The sequence below is a fragment of the Mastomys coucha genome, unplaced genomic scaffold (genome assembly GCF_008632895.1).
Source record: "Mastomys coucha isolate ucsf_1 unplaced genomic scaffold, UCSF_Mcou_1 pScaffold18, whole genome shotgun sequence".
NCBI classification, from domain to species: Eukaryota; Metazoa; Chordata; class Mammalia; order Rodentia; family Muridae; genus Mastomys; species Mastomys coucha.
Window position 1 is genome coordinate 36,010,524 of NW_022196900.1, and position 9,113 is coordinate 36,019,636.

Sequence of the window (9,113 nt, forward strand, 5' to 3'; positions counted from 1 at the left end):
TGGTTCATTGGCTGTGATGATTTTGAAAAGCATTCATCTCAGAGAAAGAGTAACTTATAAAGTCTTATTCTTCAAAATTGATACAGTAGTTACAAACATCAAGCAAAGCATTCAGTCTCACTCTTTGTTGTTCTCTTAAAAGCCACCTCCTAAGTTAATTGTCTACATTTCTTTTGGCTGTATAAATAATTTTGAAGTATGTAAGCTGGTCTGAAAAACATAGTATAGTGTAAAAATAAACAACCATACTAATAGAGAGGCTGAGATAGGAGAAACATGATTTCAAGACCATTACCAACATCACAACCTTATTCTTATGTATAACTGAGCATGCATATGGTCAAGATCATGTGCATCAAAGGAAAGAACATGCACAGAAAACACATAAATACATAACCTCCACCTATGAATCAAAGTAGAAAAACACATGGCACCATGGCAAGCAGCTCCTCCTTCCTGTGAAACCACAAAAGGACTTCCTGAGGAGCAGCCAAAAGGCTCCTCAACAAATCACACCCAGACCCTGCTGGACTTTTGCTTTATCTTTAAGTAAAATTCTTTGCTACCTTGCTACCTTGTTTCCTTTATGAACTTCTCAATTTTTGTAAACAAGATGCCAAGAATCTGAAAACACTAATTGCAGACAGACACTCCAATAACAATGAAAGTCAACTGCTATTTATTAGTGATACTAGTAAAAAAAATAAAAATATTGAAAAATTCATAAGTACAAAGTAAAAAGGAAATGGAAAAACAAACCCAACTATCTTATTAGCTCAAACTGTCCCGAAAAAACATCCTCACAAAACAAACAAAACAAAACAAAATCCTGGCAATTCCTTTTCTCACCAAACAGATAAATATATGATTTTAGCACTAGTTTTGTTTTCCCACAGTATTTAGCAGTCTTTCTAAAAGAGTGTTTGCCAAAAAGACAGATTCCTTAGCCCCTGCCTCAGATCTGCTGAAATGGTTTGTTAACAAAATATAGCATGAAGTTTTTGCTACTCTACTTTAAGGTCCTTGGTGGACCATGCTAGCAGCCCTGCCTAGGTTCCCTCTGATTTGTGGATAAAAGACTAGCACACAACACACATTAGCTTGTGTTTCAACCTGCCTTATTGGCTCAATTGCTGGGCATTTTCTTCTAAGCTTTCCTTTTTTTTTTTTTTTTCCTAAGATTCACTTATTATTATATATAAGTACTCTGTAGCCAACTTCAGACGCACCAGAAGAGGGCGTCAGATCTCATTACTGGTGGTTGTGAGCCACCATGTGGTTGCTGGGATCTGAACTCAGGACCTTCAGAGGAGCAGTCAGTGCTCTTACCCACTGAACCATCTCATCTCGTCATCCCCTCTTCTAAGCATGCCTAAGCTATCTTGAGCCCTTCTTTTCACACCTGACTCAGCATCCTAAATCTCCCTTCAACTTAGTTGTGTTTCCACTCTCCCACCTGGGGGAGCAAGCAGTCTATAGCCGCTCTACCTGAAACCTCACGTGGCGGCTAGTCATCTTTCCTCCCTCAGAAGCATGGTGAACTACTCTTCTTTTCTCTTCCTGCTTCTCTTAGCCTCCCATGGGGACCTGGTAGTCCCACCTCTTTCTTTTGGCCCAGCAAATCACTCCTGGCATCTTTATTGATCGATCAAGAACCAATTGAGGAAATAGGACCTTAGCATCAGAACTACTCACTACAGCAAAATATCATTGATACGTTATGTGTGCAGTAAATTACCACTGTTTTACTATTGGCAGGTTAAACTTCTAAACAAAATAAACCCTATTGTAGGCTATATTTTTTTTCTTTTAATTTCAGGATATAACATGGTCACACCTTCACTATTAGAATGGTCCCTTGGTAATATGGCCATGTCAATGACATAACAAAACATTATAGACATAGGCAGGTTGGTGTAATGGTAACAAGTTGTTGACATTTCCTGGTAGAAGGAAGGAGTGAAAGTGAAATAAAACAAAACAGAGACTGGGGTAGAAAAGCATCTTTCTAGTTTCCTGAATTCAACAGGTCTCCAGGTTAAATTAACATACAAATCTAAAAGTTTGATGTCAGACTTCCACATGGGAGAGAGAATACACAGCATTTCCCTTTCTGAGCATAGATGACCTCACTCAGTATAATATTTTCCAGTTCAATCCATTTACCTACTCATTCACAATTCCACTTTTCTTTCAGTGGAATAAAATTTCATTGTGTATATGTTTTACATTTTTATTACTCATTCATCAGTGGATGATAACAAAGCTGTTGCCATTTCTTGGTTATTGTGAATTGAGAAGCAATGAACATGGAAAAGCAAATGTCTTTGTAGTAGTTTATGGAGTCTTTGGGATGGCATATCTAGGTCATAAATCTAACTTTAATAAATAAATCTAACTTTAGGTTTTTGAGGACATACTACACTGATTTCCATGCTGGATGTATAAGTTTGCATACTCACCAATAGTGAATAAGAATTCTACTTTTTCCACATTTTTAGTAGTATTTGTTATCATTTGATTTTTTGAGAGCCATTTTCATTTGGGTGAGAAGGAATCTCAAAAGTAGTTTTCATTTTCATTTTATTGATGTCTAATGATGTTAACACTTTTTAAAATGTTTATTTGCCATCTGTGCCTCTTGTTTTGATAACTCTCTGTTCAGATGTGTAGCCCATATTTTATTTGCACTGTTCTTTTTATCTTTGGTGTTTTTTTGGGGGGGTAGCTTTTGTATATTCTAAATATTCATCTACCATTAGATGTATAACTGATAAGATTTTTCTACCATGATGTAGGTTGTCTATTCATTTCATTCATCTTTGTTTTTTATCTTTAAAGTTCTTTTCTATGCTTATATCATACAATTTACTCCCTACCTTTTTTTTCTAGAAGTTTCTGAGTTGTTTTACTGAAAGGCCTTTGGTCCATATATAGTCAAATCTGTGCAGAGTGGGAGAGGAGAATGTAGTGTCCTTCCCCTACATGCAACCATCCAGTCTTCCCATTTGTTGAATTTACTGCCTTTTCTCCAGTGTATGTTTTGGTCATCCTTGTAAAAATTCAATTGGCTGTAGTTACAAGCACCTGGATCTGGGTTCTCTTTACTGTTACATTTCATTATTTATCTAATTTTATGCAAATACTATGACTCTGTAGTATATAACTTAAGACCAGGTATGGTAATCTCTTCAGCATTATCTGGTTTTCTCAGCTTAGCTTTGATTATCTGGGATCTGTCGTGTGATGCACTATTTTGTGGCCACCCATGTTACCGTTTTTAATCCCTCACCCATGCTCTATAGAAAAGCACAATACACTCATCAGTTCATCAGGATAGACTTTGGTGAATCTGTTACTTTGGTTTTTAATAGTGCCCAATATGGCATGAGGAGATGTTTGTTTTCATCTCCCTAGTAGAAGTTAACACAATACCATTTTTTTTTTTTTTTTTTTTTTTTGGCAGATAAAGGATAAAATGAAACCTATGGGAGGACTTCTACTTTCCAAAAGCCAACATTAAGATGGCTATCTTGGAAACTTAGAATATAAAGGAGTGGGAGAGTAATTTGAGTAAAAGAAGGAAGGGAGGAGGAGGGAGAAATAGCACAAAGCTCTTTTGAGTTTTGATGAGTAACAAACAGGGTGTGATAAAATTTTTACCAAAACTGTTTCAAAAGACCAAAGTGTTAGGAGAGTTGGCTGATCAGAGAATCTGAGCAAGCCTTAGAAGGAGGACGTATGGAGATAACGCCACAGAGGACAGCATGAGTGATAACTTATTGGACAGGAAGACAGAAAACAATAAAGGTAAGCTGTACAATTCACAGGGCAAATGAGTGAAAGAGTCAGCTAAAGTTCACTTTTCTCATGGTAGAAAACACTAACAATGCAGTTCATGTTTCTGTATCTCCTGACTATTCTGCCATAAAAAATGTGTTTAAATTCTGGCTTGTTATAAAGGCAGAAGTCTAATGCTACACATTGTTGGCTACTTAAAGACAGGACACCCCAGCTAGTTCAATGTGCTTCTCCATGCTCTGTGGCCCTTTTATCACCTTCTGCCTCTTTGACTCACTATCCACCTACACTTTGTGATTCATTTGAGTTTTGCAACAAATCCATCCGGACAAGCCCACAAAACCTCCTAGACTTAGTGCAAAAACATGGAGCTGAACTAACCTCCCAAATTCTAGCCTTGAGTTGGGGGCTGCTCTATCAGGCATGTAGGGATAAGGCATCCCAAAGCACGAGGATTATAATCAGAAGGGACAATGCCTAGAAAGGTAGCTGGCCCTGCCCAACAGAGCCCAGACAGCTGTTCACACTCATAGGAATGACAAGTGCAGGTCTCAGAGTTCCTGGGAGAGTGGTGCGGTGCGCAACAGAGAGCTCACAGCTTCATCTGCAGATGCCAATTTGAGCTTGCCGCCTGCCATGTGTTTTGATTTGAGAACTCGGCAGAGTAGATGAGAAAGTCATACACGGGCAGATGAATATAGAATGCAAAACATCCTGTTTGTGAGAAGGGATCACCCACCTCTTGAGAGGCTTGTTTTGAGAGGTGACAGAAATTAAACGTTTGAGATTTGAAGTTTCTCATAAAGCTTATTCGGGCATTAGTGTTTGGAGACACCAGTGCTTAAGAGTGAAAGGGTTCTGTATCTATCTTATTCTGACTTTGTGTTCTTGGGAGAACTGTTATGGACATAGAAATCTAGCCTCTAAGCAGGATTTGGGGTCATGTCAAGCAGCCAGGTGTATCATCGAGGACAGAGGAACTGACAGCTGGAGCATTCTGCTTCAGAAACTCCCAACAGTGATAATGAGCAGGTTAGTGGCACACCTGCTGCAAGGAGGCGGCTGCTTCTCCTCAGGTGCTTGGTCCACCAGGACCAAGAAATGTCTTTGATATAATCCAAAGAGCCTTAAGAAGTATAATTAATAAAAAGAGCATCAATTCAACTTTTCTTTAAATCTAAGACCCACTGTGGGAGTTTGTTAATAAAAACATACTCTAAGCCCCTCAGACTTCTGTTCAGCAGGATTGGGATCCCAGGAGTGTGCATTTTCAATAAGCTCTTAGGTAGCTCCAAGAATTACAGACACAAAAATAGGGAAGGATGGGGAGGGTGAGAATGAACCTGCCCTTCTTCCAGATATTAATTTAACCCCTTATATTCCAAGTTCTTACATACCAGGGATACCGCAACACAGTCCTTTCTTATTATTGCTGTAACAGATGGCTACTAATGCAACTTTCAACCAAAACAAACATGTTTTCTGACAGCTGTATTTATCAGCAGTCCATAATCTAGGCTGGTTCTGGAGTCCCTGTAAAGGACTTATTTCATCATAGATTCTTGTGGTTGCTAGGGACCCATAGTGCCCATTGGATGGTTGACACTACTATCCTCTAGTAACTGCCTCATTATTCGTATCTAACTTCTGCTTTGTGTATCCTGGTTTGTTTCTTAAAAATGCATTCCCTATAGACTTAGGATTCATTCCTCTCTGGAACAATATAGCCTCAATCCTTACGCTAAATACTCTGCAACAATCCTCTTTTCAAACAAGAACACAGTCTGAGACTCTTGGTGGAAGTTATACTTCCACCAAGAAGAGGACATCATTTTGTCCACTTTAAATGGTGGGCAGAAAAAAATATGCTGTTTATAGTTTATTTAAAGAAAAACATATTAATGGAGTAATGACACAAGGAAATAGGAAGTCTTTGAATAAATGGCTCAAGTAGTAAAGCACTTACTGCATATCATGGGACCTGAGTTCAATCCCTATCATCCATATGAAATGGCACTCACAATCCTAGCACTGGAAGAGCAAATGAACAATAGCAACCAGATTCATCCCTATGGCAGGATTTTCCATGTCCAATTTATTTAAATATTAGTGCAGCAGGAGGCCTGTGATTAGACAGGGAAAGGGAGGCAGAGCTAAGAGCTGCAGAGACAGGGAGCAACACAGGAAAAGAAAAGAGGAAACAAGGTGGAGGACGAACAGGATGATTCAGATTCAGCATGGCTTTAAATAGCCACAAGTTGATATAATATCATATAGGAATAGAATAATTAGGCTAACTTGTCTAATCTAGGTGGGCAGCTTGTATCATTATCAATTGGGTCTGAAATTATTGTGTGGGCATTTTGTGAATTGAGAATTTATTATTATATAAATTGTGGGGAGCCCTGAATCTTGAGAGGCATTCGCCATGGCAGGATGGCACCTACTTCCGCTGTTAACTCCTAGTGGACAACTGTTTGCGCACGTGCATGGAGTGAAAAGGACGCCATGTCACGGCCCATCCCGGGGCGTTACGTAGGGTAATGAGCGAACAGCCAATCATGAGCAGACACACCACGCTGTGAGCAGATACACGCACTGTGGTGTATATAAGCAGTGCGGATTTTGGGCTCAACCCTTTTTTCCCTATGGATGGAGACAAATAAACAGTTGCTGCAGAAGGAACCTAGTGTGTCCACGTGTCTTCTTCCCGGCGAGACGACCGCGCGGGCTACAATAAATCTGACTGGTTAATTATAAGCTTCTAGAGTTTTGATTTACTGGAATTTGGGACCACCAACCTCAGGAGGTTTATGACTGGGAAGGTTCAGGCAGCTGGGGGTGGGGTGTGTGTGGCTAGCTTAGAGACAGAGGTGTTGCAACCGCTGCCAGGGCAGAGAGTAGGTGGGAGTAGCAGGCAAACTTGCTAATCATTTTAATATTTCCCACAACATATTCCTACACTTTCTGACCAGTCATGCTATGTGAATTGGTAAGCTCCATGCCACACAGAATCTTGTCTCAAAAACAAAACAAAACAAAAACAAAGAAAAGCTACAACAACCAAAACAAGGTGGATAGCATCTGAGGAAGGACATGTGAGTTGACCATTGACTTCCACAAGCACACACAAAAGTGCAAACTCATACTGTCAGACAAATGTGCACAAACACATGCAGGTATATGCTCACAAGCACACACACACTTGCAATCCCATCAATATGAACATTTGTGTTTTCACACACATGAGCTTTCTAAGCAGCAAGTAATATAAGAGCTTATTGTGTCATGAAAATGCTGTGCAATCCATCATTCAAGATCTAATTTACTTGCTACTTCTACCTACCTTTGTAAATATTATTTTGCTTCCTAAAGATACTGTACTATAAAATACACTGGTGTATTGCTACTCATTGTTTAAGCTTACTGAGGACTTGCCTATAGAAGTGGAGAAGACATACACACACCCCCCATTCAAGCCCAAGCATATTCATGCCAAAGTGTCCTCCAAGGGCCTTTGTCTAGGGATGAGAGAAGAGAAGGAACAGCAGCCCACCACAGAGTAAAAACATCATGCTGTTGAGAACAGAAGGAGAGTAAATAGCTTGAGTAAGAACATTGTTCCCTGAGAACAACTAGAGAGCAATCCTTTCCCACAGAAGTCTTTATTGTTTATTGCATGGCATTAAAAACCCTGCAATAAGAAAAGGAAAGCAAAGGCTTTGTGCATGGGAAGACCTCCTGCTCTGCCTAGAATTCTATTGAACGGGAACCCCAGCCCTTTCCGCAAGGCTTCCCCAATTATTTCTGTTGACTGCAGTAAGCACCCAATTTGAAGGTGTGTTGCTATGTGCTGCCTCTATCTGTCTGCTGCTTGCTGTTTGTTATTTTACTTTTGCTTGCTATAGACATCATAATCACATTCTTTTAAAAATCTAAACTGTGCCTACTGCTGGGCATCTTCATATGGAGCGATGTCAAGCATGGGAAGCATGAGTATAACCTCCTGCCTTCAAGACTATTTGAGTGATAGGACAGACATGTTAGTAGAGTGTAAGATAACAGTGAAGTATCAAACTATCCGGCAATGGAAATGCAGTGAGTTCAAAATTGAGCTGTGTGCCAAAAATAAAGGTAGAGTTCGGATTGGGGGCAAGAAAGAGAAGAGTCTGATAATAGGAGGTATAATTCGAGACTGTCCTCATGGTTTGTAACAGCTATATGTAGAAGGGGATTAGAGTAGTCAGCCTCACAGACTGTGTGGTTGAATTCTATGCACACCAAGTTCACGGCACTCCTTTACATGCCTGTAACTATGTTTCAGATAATAGTACACTGGAGTCAATAGGAGCCAATGCCTAGTTAGCATTTTCTTTTTTTTTTTTTAAATTTGTTTTTTTTTTTTTTTTTACATTCCAGTTGTTGCCCACCCCCTACCCCCCCTACCCCTGTCCCGGTTCGCCTTCACACAGTTCCTCATTTCATTCCTCCTCACCCTTGCCTCCAAGAGGGTGTGCCCCTCCTCCACACCTCCCCTTCCCTGGGGACTCAAGTCTCTCAATGATTAAGTGTATCTTCTCTCACTGAGGTCAAACCAGGGAGACCTCTGCTATATATGTGCCAGGAACTTAGGACCAGCCGGTGTATCCTGGTTGGTGGCTCAGTCTCTAGGAGCCTCCCGGTGTCTGGGTGAATTGAGACTGCTGGTCTTCCTACGGAATCGCCCTCCCCTTCAGTTTTACTTCTTCCCCTAGTTCAACCATAGGGGTCCCTGACTTCAGTCCAATAGTTGGGTGTAAGTATCTCCGTGTGTCTCAGTCGGCTGCTGATAGGGCCTCTCAGAGGACAGCCATCTCAGGCTCCCCTCTGTAAGCACATCATAGCATTAGTAATAATGTCATGCCTTTGTGCCCCACCATGAGATGGATCCCAAGTTGGGCTGATCATTGTATTGCCTTTCCTTACTTTCCTTAGACTGTGAGTAGTACTGAAATAAGGCCTTACAACAAATAATAAATGCTTGCTGAATTACTTAAGTAAAGTAGGTCTTGTGAAATCAACCTCTCTCCAGCCGTAAAAGGAGGAAAATAAGTGTTGACGATGGATAATGGGAAAAAAGGCCTATTTCCAGTCATTCACATTATCTTTTGAGTACATTCATAGTTGCTTTACTTATGTCCATTAATTTAAATCCATTCACCATTTATTGACCACTTAATAGGCTCTAGAAATTTTTCTAGTGATTAAATGAGCACTTCATATGCTCCAGAACTTTGCTAATGATTTACTTTTTTTTGTTTTTTTTTTTTTTT